At 46.5% G+C, this 14,227-nt stretch overlaps 1 pseudogene; it reads right to left on the reverse strand.

Moving 5' to 3' along the window:
• Positions 1-11,364, reverse strand: part of LOC121556882 — a 152,513-nt pseudogene extending 141,149 nt beyond the window's left edge.
• Between the last annotated feature and the right edge of the window lie 2,863 nt (positions 11,365-14,227).

Consider the following 14,227-nt stretch of genomic DNA (forward strand, 5'->3'; position numbering starts at 1 on the left):
CTTGTGGCTGGCTGGGCGCCTGCAAGCTGACTTCGGTCGCCAGTTGTACGGTGTTTCCTCCAACACATTGGTGCGGCTGGCTTCCGAGTTAAGCGAGCAGTGTGTCAAGAAGCAGTGCGGCTCGGCAGGGTCGTGTTTCGGAGGACACCACTCACAAGTCCGTACGGGAGTTGCAGCGATGGGACAAGACTGTACCAATTGGATATCACGAAAAAGTCAAAAAGGAACCAGCCTGATCACTGTGCTCACCATATAATGTCCAGGATATAACCTAGTGGAACCAGCCTGATCACTGTGTTCCCATATAATGTCCAGGGTATAACCTAGCCTGGTGGAACCAGCCTGATCACTGTGTTACCATATAATGTCCAGGATATAACCTAGCCTGGGGGAACCAGCCTGATCACTGAGTTACCATATAATGTCCAGGGTATAACCTAGCCTGGTGGAACCAGCCTGATCACTGTGTTACCATATAATGTCCAGATATAACCTAGCCTGGTGGAACCAGCCTGATCACTGTGTTACCATATAATGTCCAGATATAACCTAGCCTGGTGGAACCAGCCTGATCACTGAGTTACCATATAATGTCCAGGACATAACCTAGCCTGGTGGAACCAGCCTGATCACTGTGTTCCCATATAATGTCCAGGATATAACCTAGCCTGGTAGAACCAGCCTGATCACTGTGTTCCCATATAATGTCCAGGGTATAACCTAGCCTGGTAGAACCAGCCTGATCACTGTGTTCCCATATAATGTCCAGGGTATAACCTAGCCTGGTGGAACCAGCCTGATCACTGAGTTACCATATAATGTCCAGGGTATAACCTAGCCTAGTGGAACCAGCCTGATCACTGAGTTACCATATAATGTCCAGGATATAACCTAGCCTGGTGGAACCAGCCTGATCACTGAGTTACCATATAATGTCCAGGATATAACCTAGCCTGGGGGAACCAGCCTGATCACTGTGTTCCCATATAATGTCCAGGGTATAACCTAGCCTGGTGGAACCAGCCTGATCACTGTGTTCCCATATAATGTCCAGGATATAACCTAGCCTGGTGGAACCAGCCTGATCACTGAGTTACCATATAATGTCCAGGGTATAACCTAGCCTGGGGGAACCAGCCTGATCACTGAGTTACCATATAATGTCCAGGGTATAACCTAGCCTAGTGGAACCAGCCTGATCACTGTGTTCCCATATAATGTCCAGGATATAACCTAGCCTGGTGGAACCAGCCTGATCACTGTGTTCCCATATAATGTCCAGGATATAACCTAGCCTGGTGGAACCATCCTGATCAACATTCTATTTCATTTCACATTTGATGATATCTGAAGTGAAATAGAATGGTGAATGCAGCGCTCAGATTGGTTGGTTGCGGTCAGATGTGTTCCACCAGGCTAACTATTGATAATGTAAATCAGCGCTCGGTGTGTGTGTACACAGTATTATTTTTTATTTTACCTTTATTTAACTAGGCAGGTCAGTTAAGAACAAATTCTTATTTCCAATGACGGCCTACACCGGCCAAACCCGGACGACGCTGGGCCAATAGTGCGCCGCCCTATGGGAAGGATGCTTTATTCTACATAGAACTGTTACACTTGAAAGTGATCAAAACACTGTTTAGAATAAGTACATAAGTTCAGCAATGGCATTCTTCTCATATATGTCTCTATAGGCTACTCAGTATGAGAAGGGGGCCATCCTCCTGGGTCTCACATCAGCCTGCTGGACCCATGGGGCAAACGGTCACTCCACCCCTCCTGCCACCTGACTGAACCTGCCCATAACCTGTAATACATTACATAGATGGAAGGGACTTCATCACCTACTGGAGACTTGGAGACAGAACCTCAGCCAGAGAGCTGTGCATGTCAGTGTGTTAGACAGAACCTCAGCCAGAGAGCTGTGCATGTCAGTGTGTTAAACAGAACCTCAGCCAGAGAGCTGTGCATGTCAGTGTGTTAGACAGAACCTCAGCCAGAGAGCTGTGCATGTCAGTGTGTTAGACAGACAGAACCTCAGCCAGAGAGCTGTGCATGTCAGTGTGTTAGACAGAACCTCAGCCAGAGAGCTGTGCATGTCAGTGTGTTAGACAGACAGAACCTCAGCCAGAGAGCTGTGCATGTCAGTGTGTTCAGACAGAACCTCAGCCAGAGAGCTGTGCATGTCAGTGTGTTAGACAGAACCTCAGCCAGAGAGCTGTGCATGTCAGTGGGTTAGACAGAACCTCAGCCAGAGAGCTGTGCATGTCAGTGTGTTAGACAGAACCTCAGCCAGAGAGCTGTGCATGTCAGTGTGTTAGACAGACAGAACCTCAGCCAGAGAGCTGTGCATGTCAGTGTGTTAGACAGACAGAACCTCAGCCAGAGAGCTGTGCATGTCAGTGTGTTAAACAGAACCTCAGCCAGAGAGCTGTGCATGTCAGTGTGTTAGACAGACAGAACCTCAGCCAGAGAGCTGTGCATGTCAGTGTGTTAGACAGACAGAACCTCAGCCAGAGAGCTGTGCATGTCAGTGTGTTAAACAGAACCTCAGCCAGAGAGCTGTGCATGTCAGTGTGTTAGACAGACAGAACCTCAGCCAGAGAGCTGTGCATGTCAGTGGGTTGAGACAGAACCTCAGCCAGAGAGCTGTGCATGTCAGTGTGTTAGACAGACAGAACCTCACCCAGAGAGCTGTGCATGTCAGTGTGTTAGACAGAACCTCAGCCAGAGAGCTGTGCATGTCAGTGTGTTAAACAGAACCTCACCCAGAAAGCTGTGCATGTCAGTGTGTTAGACAGACAGAACCTCATCCAGAGAGCTGTGCATGTCAGTGTGTTAAACAGACAGAACCTCAGCCAGAGAGCTGTGCATGTCAGTGTGTTAGACAGAACCTCAGCCAGAGAGCTGTGCATGTCAGTGTGTTAGACAGAACCTCAGCCAGAGAGCTGTGCATGTCAGTGTGTTAAACAGACAGAACCTCAGCCAGAGAGCTGTGCATGTCAGTGTGTTAGACAGACAGAACCTCAGCCAGAGAGCTGTGCATGTCAGTGTGTTAGACAGAACCTCAGCCAGAGAGCTGTGCATGTCAGTGTGTTAGACAGACAGAACCTCAGCCAGAGAGCTGTGCATGTCAGTGTGTTAGACAGAACTCAGCCAGAGAGCTGCATGTGACAGACAGCTCCCCAGAGCTGTGCATGTCAGTGTGTTAGACAGACAGAACCTCAGCCAGAGAGCTGTGCATGTCAGTGTGTTAGACAGAACCTCAGCCAGAGAGCTGTGCATGTCAGTGTGTTAAACAGACAGAACCTCAGCCAGAGAGCTGTGCATGTCAGTGTGTTAGACAGAACCTCAGCCAGAGAGCTGTGCATGTCAGTGTGTTAGACAGACAGAACCTCACCCAGAAAGCTGTGCATGTCAGTGTGTTAGACAAATCCTTTGGGCAAACCCTAGTAATAGAAACACCATTGTAGTTCTGGTTAGACAGCTGAGGTTTTACTCTACACACTGTTGATGTGTTGGGTAAAGTGTTGGGTAAAGTGTAGGCATACTTCGTTAGAAGAACATCAGTATGATATTTACAGCACAAAGTGTTGATTTTTAGTTGGTATATCTACACTGAAGCTGAGCAATGTCCACATGTAGCCTACACCCCTAGGGATATTAGTTCTGGGATCTGTCTCCTGGGGAAAGCCCTGTAGCCTACACCCGTAGGGATATTAGTTCTGGGATCTGTCTCCTGGGGAAAGCCCTGTAGCCTACACCCGTAGGGATATTAGTTCTGGGATCTGTCTCCTGGGGAAAGCCCTGTAGCCTACACCCGTAGGGATATTAGTTCTGGGATCTGTCTCCTGGGGAAAGCCCTGTAGCCTACACCCGTAGGGATATTAGTTCTGGGATCTGTCTCCTGGGAAAGCCCTGTAGCCTACACCCGTAGGGATATTAGTTCTGGGATCTGTCTCCTGGGAAAGCCCTATAGCCTACACCCGTAGGGATATTAGTTCTGGGATCTGTCTCCTGGGAAAGCCCTATAGCCTACACCCGTAGGGATATTAGTTCTGGGATCTGTCTCCTGGGAAAGCCCTATAGCCTACACCCGTAGGGATATTAGTTCTGGGATCTGTCTCCTGGGAAAGCCCTTTAGCCTACACCCGTAGGGATATTAGTTCTGGGATCTGTCTCCTGGGAAAGCCCTATAGCCTACACCAGTAGGGATATTAGTTCTGGGATCTGTCTCCTGGGAAAGCCCTATAGCCTACACCCCTAGGGATATTAGTTCTGGGATCTGTCTCCTGGGAAAGCCCTATAGCCTACACCTGTAGGGATATTAGTTCTGGGATCTGTCTCCTGGGAAAGCCCTATAGCCTACACCTGTAGGGATATTAGTTCTGGGATATGTCTCCTGGGAAAGCCCTATAGCCTACACCCGTAGGGATATTAGTTCTGGGATCTGTCTCCTGGGAAAGCCCTATAGCCTACACCCGTAGGGATATTAGTTCTGGGATCTGTCTCCTGGGAAAGCCCTATAGCCTACACCCGTAGGGATATTAGTTCTAGTCGTGCTATAAATTCTCAGACAACACAAAAATTCCTTGATGCCCTTCCAGACTCCTTCTGCCTACCCAAGGACGTCAGAGGACAAAAATCAGTTAACCACTTAACTGAGGAACTCAATTTAACCTTGCGCAATACCCTAGATGCAGTTGCACCCCTAAAAACGAAAAACATTTGTCATAAGAAACTAGCTCCCTGGTATACAGAAAATACCCGAGCTTTGAAGCAAGCTTCCAGGAAATTGGAACGGAAATGGCGCCACACCAAACTGGAAGTCTTCCGACTAGCTTGGAAAGACAGTACCGTGCAGTACCGAAGAGCCCTCACTGCTGCTCGATCATCCTACTTTTCCAACTTAATCGAGGAAAATAAGAATAATCCAAAATTTCTTTTTGATACTGTTGCAAAGCTAACTAAAAAGCAGCATTCCCCAAGAGAGGATGGCTTTCACTTCAGCAGTAATAAATTCATGAACTTCTTTGAGGAAAAGATCATGACCATTAGAAAGCAAATTACGGACTCCTCTTTGAATCTGCGTATTCCTCCAGGGCTTAGCTGTCCTGGATCTGCACAGACTCTGCGAGGGCCTGGGATCGGGAGAGACACTTAAGTGTTTTAGTACTATATCTCTTGACACAATGATGAAAATAATCATGGCCTCTAAACCTTCAAGCTGCATACTGGATCCTATTCCTACTAAACTGCTGAAGGAGCTGCTTCCTGTGCTTGGCCCTCCTATGTTGAACATAATAAACAGCTCTCTATCCACCGGATGTGTACCAAACTCACTAAAAGTGGCAGTGATAAAGCCTCTCTTGAAAAAGCCAAACCTTGACCCGGAAAATATAAAAAACTATCGGCCTATATCGAATCTTCCATTCCTCTCAAAAAATTTTAGAAAAAGCTGTTGCGCAGCAACTCACTGCCTTTCTGAAGACAAACAATGTATACGAAATGCTTCAGTCTGGTTTTAGACCCCATCATAGCACTGAGACTGCACTTGTGAAGGTGGTAAATGACCTTTTAATGGCGTCAGACCGAGGCTCTGCATCTGTCCTCGTGCTACTAGACCTTAGTGCTGCCTTTGACACCATCGATCACCACATTCTTTTGGAGAGACTGGAAACCCAAATTGGTCTACACGGACAAGTTCTGGCCTGGTTTAGATCTTACCTGTCGGAAAGATATCAGTTTGTCTCTGTGAATGGTCTGTCCTCCGACAAATCAACTGTACATTTCGGTGTTCCTCAAGGTTCCGTTTTAGGACCACTATTGTTTTCACTATATATTTTACCTCTTGGGGATGTTATTCGAAAACATAATGTTAACTTTCACTGCTATGCGGATGACACACAGCTGTACATTTCAATGAAACATGGTGAAGCCCCAAAATTGCCCTCGCTAGAAGCCTGTGTTTCAGACATAAGGAAGTGGATGGCTGAAAACTTTTACTTTTAAACTCGGACAAAACAGAGATGCTTGTTCTAGGTCCCAAGAAACAAAGAGATCTTCTGTTAAATCTGACAATTCATCTTGATGGTTGTAAAGTCGTCTCAAATAAAACTGTGAAGGACCTCGGCGTTACTCTTGACCCTGATCTCTCTTTTGACGAACATATCAAGACTGTTTCAAGGACAGCTTTTTTCCATCTACGTAACATTGCAAAAATCAGAAATTTTCTGTCCAAAAATGATGCAGAAAAATTAATCCATGCATTTGTTACTTCTAGGTTAGACTACTGCAATGCTCTATTTTCCGGCTACCCGGATAAAGCACTAAATAAACTTCAGTTAGTGCTAAATACGGCTGCTAGAATCCTGACTAGAACCAAGAAATTTGATCATATTACTCCAGTGCTAGCTTCCCTACACTGGCTTCCTGTTAAGGCAAGGGCTGATTTCAAGGTTTTACTGTTAACCTATAAAGCGTTACATGGGCTTGCTCCTACCTATCTTTCCGAGTTGGTCCTGCCGTACATACCAATACGTACGCTACGGTCACAAGACGCAGGCCTCCTAATTGTCCCTAGAATTTCTAAGCAAACAGCGGGAGGCAGGGCTTTCTCCTATAGATCTCCATTTTTATGGAACAGTCTGCCTACCCATGTGAGAGACGCAGACTCGGTCTCAACCTTTAAGTCTTTACTGAAGACTTATCTCTTCAGTAGGTCATATGATTGAGTGTAGTCTGGCCCAGGAGTGTGAAGGTGAACGGAAAGGCTCTGGAGCAACGAACCGCCCTTGCTGTCTCTGCCAGGCCGGTTCCCCTCTCTCCACTGGGGTTCTCTGCCTCTAACCCTGTTGCAGGGGCTGAGTCACTGGCTTGCTGGTGCTCTTTCATGCCGTCCCTGGGAGGGGTGCGTCACTTGAGTGGGTTGAGTTACTGACGTGATCTTCCTGTCTGGGTTGGCGCCCCCCTTGGTTTGTGCTGTGGTGGAGACCTCTGTGGGCTATACTCGGCCTTGTCTCAGGATTGTAAGTTGGTGGTTGAGGATATCCCTCTAGTGGTGCGGGGCTGTGCTTTGGCAGAGTGGGTGGGGTTATATCCTTCCTGTTTGGCCCTGTCCGGGGTTTCTTCGGATGGGGCCACAGTGTCTCCGGACCGCTCCTGTCTCAGCCTCCAGTATTTATGCTGCAGTAGTTTATGTGTCGGGGGGCTGGGGTTAGTTGGTTATACCTGGAGTACTTCTCCTGTCTTATCCAGTGTCCTGTGTGAATTTAAGTATGCTCTCTCTAATTCTCTCGTCTCTCTTTCTCTCTGAGAACCTGAGCCCTAGGACCATACGTCAGGACTACCGGGCATGATGACACCTTGCTGTCCCCAGTCCGCCTGGCCTTGCTGCTATTCCAGTTTCAACTGTTCTGCCTGCGGTTACGAAACCCCTACCTGTCCCAGACCTGCTGTTTTCAACTCTTAATGATCGGCTATGAAAAGCCAACTGAGAGACCTGAGCCCTAGGACCATACGTCGGGACTACCGGCCGTGGTGACTCCTTGCTGTCCCCAGTCCGCCTGGCCTTGCTGCTATTCCAGTTTCAACTGTTCTGCCTGCGGTTATGGAACCCCTACCTGTCCCAGACCTGCTGTTTTCAACTCTTAATGATCGCTATGAAAAGCCAACTGAGATTTATTCCTGATTATTATTTGACCATGCTTGTCACTTATGAACATTTTTGAACATCTTGGCATGGTTCTGTTATAATCTTCACCCGGCACAGCCAGAAGAGGACTGGCCACCCCTCATAGCCTGGTTCCTCTCTAGGTTTCTTCCTAGGTTTTCGCCTTTCTAGGGAGTTTTTCCTAGCCACCGTGCTTCTACACCTGCATTACTAGCTGTTTGGGGTTTTAGGCTGGGTTTCTGTACAGCACTTCGAGATATTAGCTGATGTAAGAAGGGCTATATAAAATAAAATTGATTGATTGATTGAGTTCTGGGATCTGTCTCCTGGGAAAGCCCTATAGCCTACACCTGTAGGGATATTAGTTCTGGGATATGTCTCCTGGGAAAGCCCTATAGCCTACACCCGTAGGGATATTAGTTCTGGGATCTGTCTCCTGGGAAAGCCCTATAGCCTACACCAGTAGGGATATTAGTTCTGGGATCTGTCTCCTTGGAAAGCCCTATAGCCTACACCCCTAGGGATATTAGTTCTGGGATCTGTCTCCTGGGAAAGCCCTATAGCCTACACCTGTAGGGATATTAGTTCTGGGATCTGTCTCCTGGGAAAGCCCTTTAGCCTACACCCGTAGGGATATTAGTTCTGGGATCTGTCTCCTGGGAAAGCCCTATAGCCTACACCCCTAGGGATATTAGTTCTGGGATCTGTCTCCTGGGAAAGCCCTATAGCCTACACCTGTAGGGATATTAGTTCTGGGATCTGTCTCCTGGGAAAGCCCTTTAGCCTACACCCGTAGGGATATTAGTTCTGGGATCTGTCTCCTGGGAAAGCCCTATAGCCTACACCTGTAGGGATATTAGTTCTGGGATCTGTCTCCTGGGAAAGCCCTATAGCCTACACCCGTAGGGATATTAGTTCTGGGATCTGTCTCCTGGGAAAGCCCTATAGCCTACACCTGTAGGGATATTAGTTCTGGGATATGTCTCCTGGGAAAGCCCTATAGCCTACACCCGTAGGGATATTAGTTCTGGGATCTGTCTCCTGGGGAAAGCCCTATAGCCTACACCCGTAGGGATATTAGTTCTGGGATCTGTCTCCTGGGAAAGCCCTGTAGCCTACACCCGTAGGGATATTAGTTCTGGGATCTGTCTCCTGGGAAAGCCCTGTAGCCTACACCCGTAGGGATATTAGTTCTGGGATCTGTCTCCTGGGAAAGCCCTATAGCCTACACCCGTAGGGATATTAGTTCTGGGATCTGTCTCCTGGGGAAAGCCCTATAGCCTACACCCGTAGGGATATTAGTTCTGGGATCTGTCTCCTGGGGAAAGCCCTATAGCCTACACCCGTAGGGATATTAGTTCTGGGATCTGTCTCCTGGGAAAGCCCTAACAACAGACATAAGGAGAGACCAGACAAAACTAGCCAGTAATATCATCGTGTTTTACAGCTGAGCGGGCTGAAGACTAGGCATTCAACTCGCTGTAGTGAGATCGTTTCCATGATAACATGTATTTACATTTACATTTTAGTCATTTAGCAGACGCTCTTATCCAGAGCGACTTACAGGAGCAATTAGGGTTAAGTGCCTTGCTTAAGGGCACATCGACAGATTTTTCACCTAGTCGGCTCGGGGATTAGAACCAGCGACCTTTCGGTTACTGGCACAACGCTCTTACCCACTAAGCTACCTGCTACATGATGTGTTGAAACGTTGAAACTTAAGATGCAAGGTATTTTCCTAAGGCTTTGTGGAACGAGTGACTTATGAAAAACATTTCCGGACCTGGCTCTTGCTATTTTTCCAGAACTAAATCTGACAGAGAAATATCAACTAGATAGGATAGCAGCTATCACCAAGCTATGCTATGCTAGCTGCTGTCAGCTTGGCTTAACACAAAGGTCAGCGCAGCCTTTAGCCTCCACACAGAACTGAATTAGCGGACCATGTTGAGATGGCGAGGCAGTCCGGAGGGGAGATGGCGAGGCAGTCCGGAGGGGAGAAGTCCTCAACTGGGGCAGTCCGGAGGGGAGATGTCCTCAACTGGGGCAGTCCGGAGGGGAGAAGTCCTCAACTTCAAAACCTTGTTCTCTCCATGGCCAAGCTAGCTGAGCTTACCTCGCTGTACTGACTACAGAATGACCGCACAAACCATCATTCTGTTACACTGTTCTTCAAGTCAATGTGTTTGTCAAATTTCCTGTGTAAATTGTTAAAAAGAGAACTGCACTTCCTACGTATTTTGCCTTTGGTCATTAAAGAGTGTAAAGTACTGTCCTTGTGCATAGAGATATGGTGTGTTAAACGTTTTATTTTAAACACATTTAAAAAAAAAATTCGTTTGGCATACATTTTAAAGTGAAAAATCTGAGTTTCAGCGTTAATTCCGTAACAGTGGAATAGCCAATATGCTTTGTAACGAGACTTCTAAGACTGTCCTACTTCATTCATTACCTTATTAGCCAGACTACTGCATTGTTGATGTGTTTGTCGGTATTTGAGACTAGTTTGAGTAATACAATGCCATTCATTGACTAAGTACTATAAATAAACCTCCACTCCATTGATGGTTTCCTTCTGGAACAGTCTCTGATGATATCCAGTGGACATCACGGAGCATACATCAGGCTTCTACAGCGGTGGTGCACACAACTTGTTCAATCATTTGTCGCTGAAAAAACGGTACTCTTTGTTTTACATTGGAAAAAACAGTCTAAGTTAAGCACAAAATGCACTAACTAGCTAGCTGTCATTCTGGAGAATCTGGAGCCAAGTTCACTAGGAGGAGAAGAAAAGCATCACCGACTATGTGGAATGAACACACACGCTCTCCAGATGCGCCTGCCTACCTGACTGTTGTCGCATTGACATCGGACAGGCAATAGCACTATACACAAACAAACAATCCTGTATTCCCATTCTTCCATGACTGCAGGCAGGCACACCCAGGAACAAAACACGTCGCCACCCCCCAGACCCCGTTTTACCTGCTTTCTGTCCTGTAAGCACTCCAACACCGCTAAATTGTTGCTCCAGGTGTGTTTGGGACAAAGCCGGGTCAAGTCGTCCCGGCAGGCCTGCTCTTCCGCCAGCTTCCACCCGGTAGCCCTCCGAGGCTGCGTCATGGCTGCAACAGCAGCAACTGGGACGTTATTGACTGGACCGGGCGCTCCGATAATATTAACGGGAGCCGGAGGGTTTGCTGGCTGATTACCGAGTCCGTTTCCATTGCCGTTGTTGCTAGATGCTTTCAATCCTTGAACGGTACACAGACAGAATGACACGGACATCAACAGTAAGAGTGGCTGAACACGTCCGCTCGCCGCCATCTTCGGGGAAATTGAAGCAGCGCGTCGCGGCAGCCGGAACGCTAGTCCTGTTCCTCCGACTGTGCGCTTAGCGGTGGCTGCTGGCCCATAGTTATTCGATAAAGTACCTAGATCCGTAGTATTCTCTAACAAATTATTCTGACGATAAATAATACTACACAAAAATGCACGAATGTCTATTTACTATATGGAAGTGTATGGTTTAGGATACAGCAACATTTCTTTGTGGCGTCAGCACAAGCCCTAGCATATCTGTGTCTGTGTGGATCTATTATCCTGGAGAGTGCTCTCTGTGTGTAACCTAACCCCCACCAATTCAATTCAATTCAATTTCAATTTCAATTTAAGGGCTTTATTGGCATGGGAAATGTGTGTTAACATTGCCAAAGCAAGTGAAGTAGATAGTAAACAAAAGTGAAATAAACAATAAATATTAACAGTAAACATTACACTCAGAAGTTTCAAAAGAATAAAGACATTTCAAATGTCATATTATGTCTATATACAGTGTTGTACCAATATGCAAAGAGTTAAAGTACAAATGGGAAAATAAATCAACATAAATATGGGTTGTATTTCCAATGGTGTTTGTTCTTCACTGGTTGCCCTTTTCTTGTGGCAACAGGTCACAAATCTTACTGCTGTGATGGCACACTGTGGTATTTCACCCAGTAGATAAGGGAGTTTATCAAAATTGGGTTTGTTTTTGAATTCTTTGTGGATCGCTGTAATCTGAGGGAAATATGTGTCTCTAATATGGTCATACATTTGGCAGGAGGTTAGGAAGTGCAGCTCAGTTTCCACCTCATTTTGTGGGCAGTGTGCACATAGCCTGTCTTCTTTTGAGAGCCAGGTCTGCCTACGGCGGCCTTTCTCAATAGCAAGGCTATGCTCACTGAGTCTGTACATAGTCAAAGCTTTCCTTAGGTTTGGGTCAGTCACAGTGGTCAGGTATTCTGCCACTGTGTACTCTCTGTTTAGGGCCAAATAGCATTCTAGTTTGCTCTGTTTTTTTGTTTGTTCTTTCCAATGTGTCAAGTAATTCTCTTTTTGTTTTCTCATGATTTGGTTGGGTCTAATTGTGTTGTTGTTGTTGTCCTGGGGCTCTGTGGGGTCTGTTTGTGTTTGTGAACAGAGCCCCAGGACCAGCTTACTTAGGGGACTCTTCTCCAAGTTCATCTCTCTGTAGGTGATGGCTTTGTTATGGAAGGTTTGGGAATCGCTTCCTTTTAAGTGGATATAGAATTTAACGGCTCTTTTCTGGATTTTGATAATTAGCGGGTATTGGCCTAATTCTGCTCTGCATGCATTATTTGGTGTTTTACGTTGTACACGGAGGATGTTTTTGCAGAATTCTGCATGCAGAGTCTCAATTTGGTGTTTGTCCCATTTTGTGAATTCTTGGTTGGTGAGCGGACCCCAGACCTCACAACCATAAAGGGCAATGGGTTCTATAACTGATTCAAGTATTTTTAGCCAGATCCTAATTGGTATGTCAAATTTTATGTTCCTTTTGATGGCATAGAAGGCCCTTCTTGCCTTGTCTCTCAGATCGTTCACAGCTTTGTGGAAGTTACCTGTGGCGCTGATGTTTAGGCCGAGGTATGTATAGTTTTTTGTGTGCTCTAGGGCAACGGTGTCTAGATGGAATTTGTATTTGTGGTCCTGGCAACTGGACCTTTTTTGGAACACCATCTCTCTGGAGTTTACCTAGATAAACACTGAGTGGACAGAATATTAGGAACACATGCTCTTTGCATGATATAGTAGACTGGCCAGGTGAATCCAGGTGAAAGCTATGATCCATTATTGATGTCACCTGTTAAATCCACTTCAATCAGTGTAGATGAAGGGGAGGAGACAGATTAAATAACGATTTTTAAGCCTTGAGACATGGATTGTGTATGTGTGCCATTCAGAGGGTGAATGGGCAAGACAAAATATTTAAGTGACTTTGAAAGGGGTATGGTAGTAGGTGCCAGGCGCACCGGTTTGAGTGTGTCAAGAACTGCAATGCTGCTGGGTTTTTCATGCTCAACAGTTTCCTGTGTGTATCAAGAATAGTCCACCACCCAAAGGACATCCAGCCAACTTGACACAACTGTGGGAAGCATTGGAGTCAACATGGGCCAGCATCCCTGTGGGAAGCATTGGAGTCAACATGGGCCAGCATCCCTGTGGGAATCATTGGAGTCAACATGGGCCAGCATCCCTGTGGAACGCTTTGGACACCTTGTAGTCCATGTCCCAGTTAATGGAGGCTGTTCTGAAGGCAGAAGGGGATGTAACTCAACAGTAGGAAGGTGTTCCTAATGTTTTGTCCACTCAGCGTAACCATCAATTTGATCAAGCCCAGATGAACATCTTATGAATAGACAAATGGATCTGAAGGCTATGCTTGATTTAATAATGATGAGTATTCTGTCACCATATTCAGTGTCTCAACCCTATTCTTCTGAAGTCATTTGCAAATAAATGCTCCTTGTGAATGTAATTTGTAAGTCGCTCTGGATAAGAGCATCTGCTAAATAATGTAAATGTATCAAATACTGTTGAAACTAACACTAGCAATCTGCATACAAATGAACAAGAATCTCTCTCTCTCTGAAGTCCAACCCATGAAATAATATTGACATATGATAAAGTGAATTAATTTGGGTAGCCTAGCCTAGTGGCCGTGTGTTCCTTCGTCTGCACGCTGTGCTCCAGGGTGAACTGAGGAGACAGGAGAGAATCCTGTCTGACCTTTGAGAGAGGCTGCAGACAGGAGAGAATCCTGTCTGACCTTTGAGAGAGGCTGCAGACAGGAGAGAATCCTGTCTGACCTTTGAGAGAGGCTGCAGTTTGTCTGCACACTGTGCTCCAGGGTGAACTGAGGAGACAGGAGAGAATCCTGTCTGACCTTTGAGAGAGGCTGCAGACAGGAGAGAATCCTGTCTGACCTTTGAGAGAGGCTGCAGACAGGAGAGAATCCTGTCTGACCTTTGAGAGAGGCTGCAGACAGGAGAGAATCCTGTCTTTTCTTTGAGAGAGGCTGCAGACAGGAGAGAATCCTGTCTGACCTTTGAGAGAGGCTGCAGACAGGATTTCTCTGCTTCATCCACTTTAACGTTTCTGCCTGTCTGGACCCAGGAAACTACTGTATGATTGAGTCTTGGTCTTGCGTCCCAAATGGCACCCTATTCCCTTTATAGTGCACTACTTTAGACCAGAGAATGGCACCCT

This window comes from Coregonus clupeaformis, unplaced genomic scaffold, assembly GCF_020615455.1.
Source record: "Coregonus clupeaformis isolate EN_2021a unplaced genomic scaffold, ASM2061545v1 scaf0181, whole genome shotgun sequence".
NCBI lineage: Eukaryota > Metazoa > Chordata > Actinopteri > Salmoniformes > Salmonidae > Coregonus > Coregonus clupeaformis.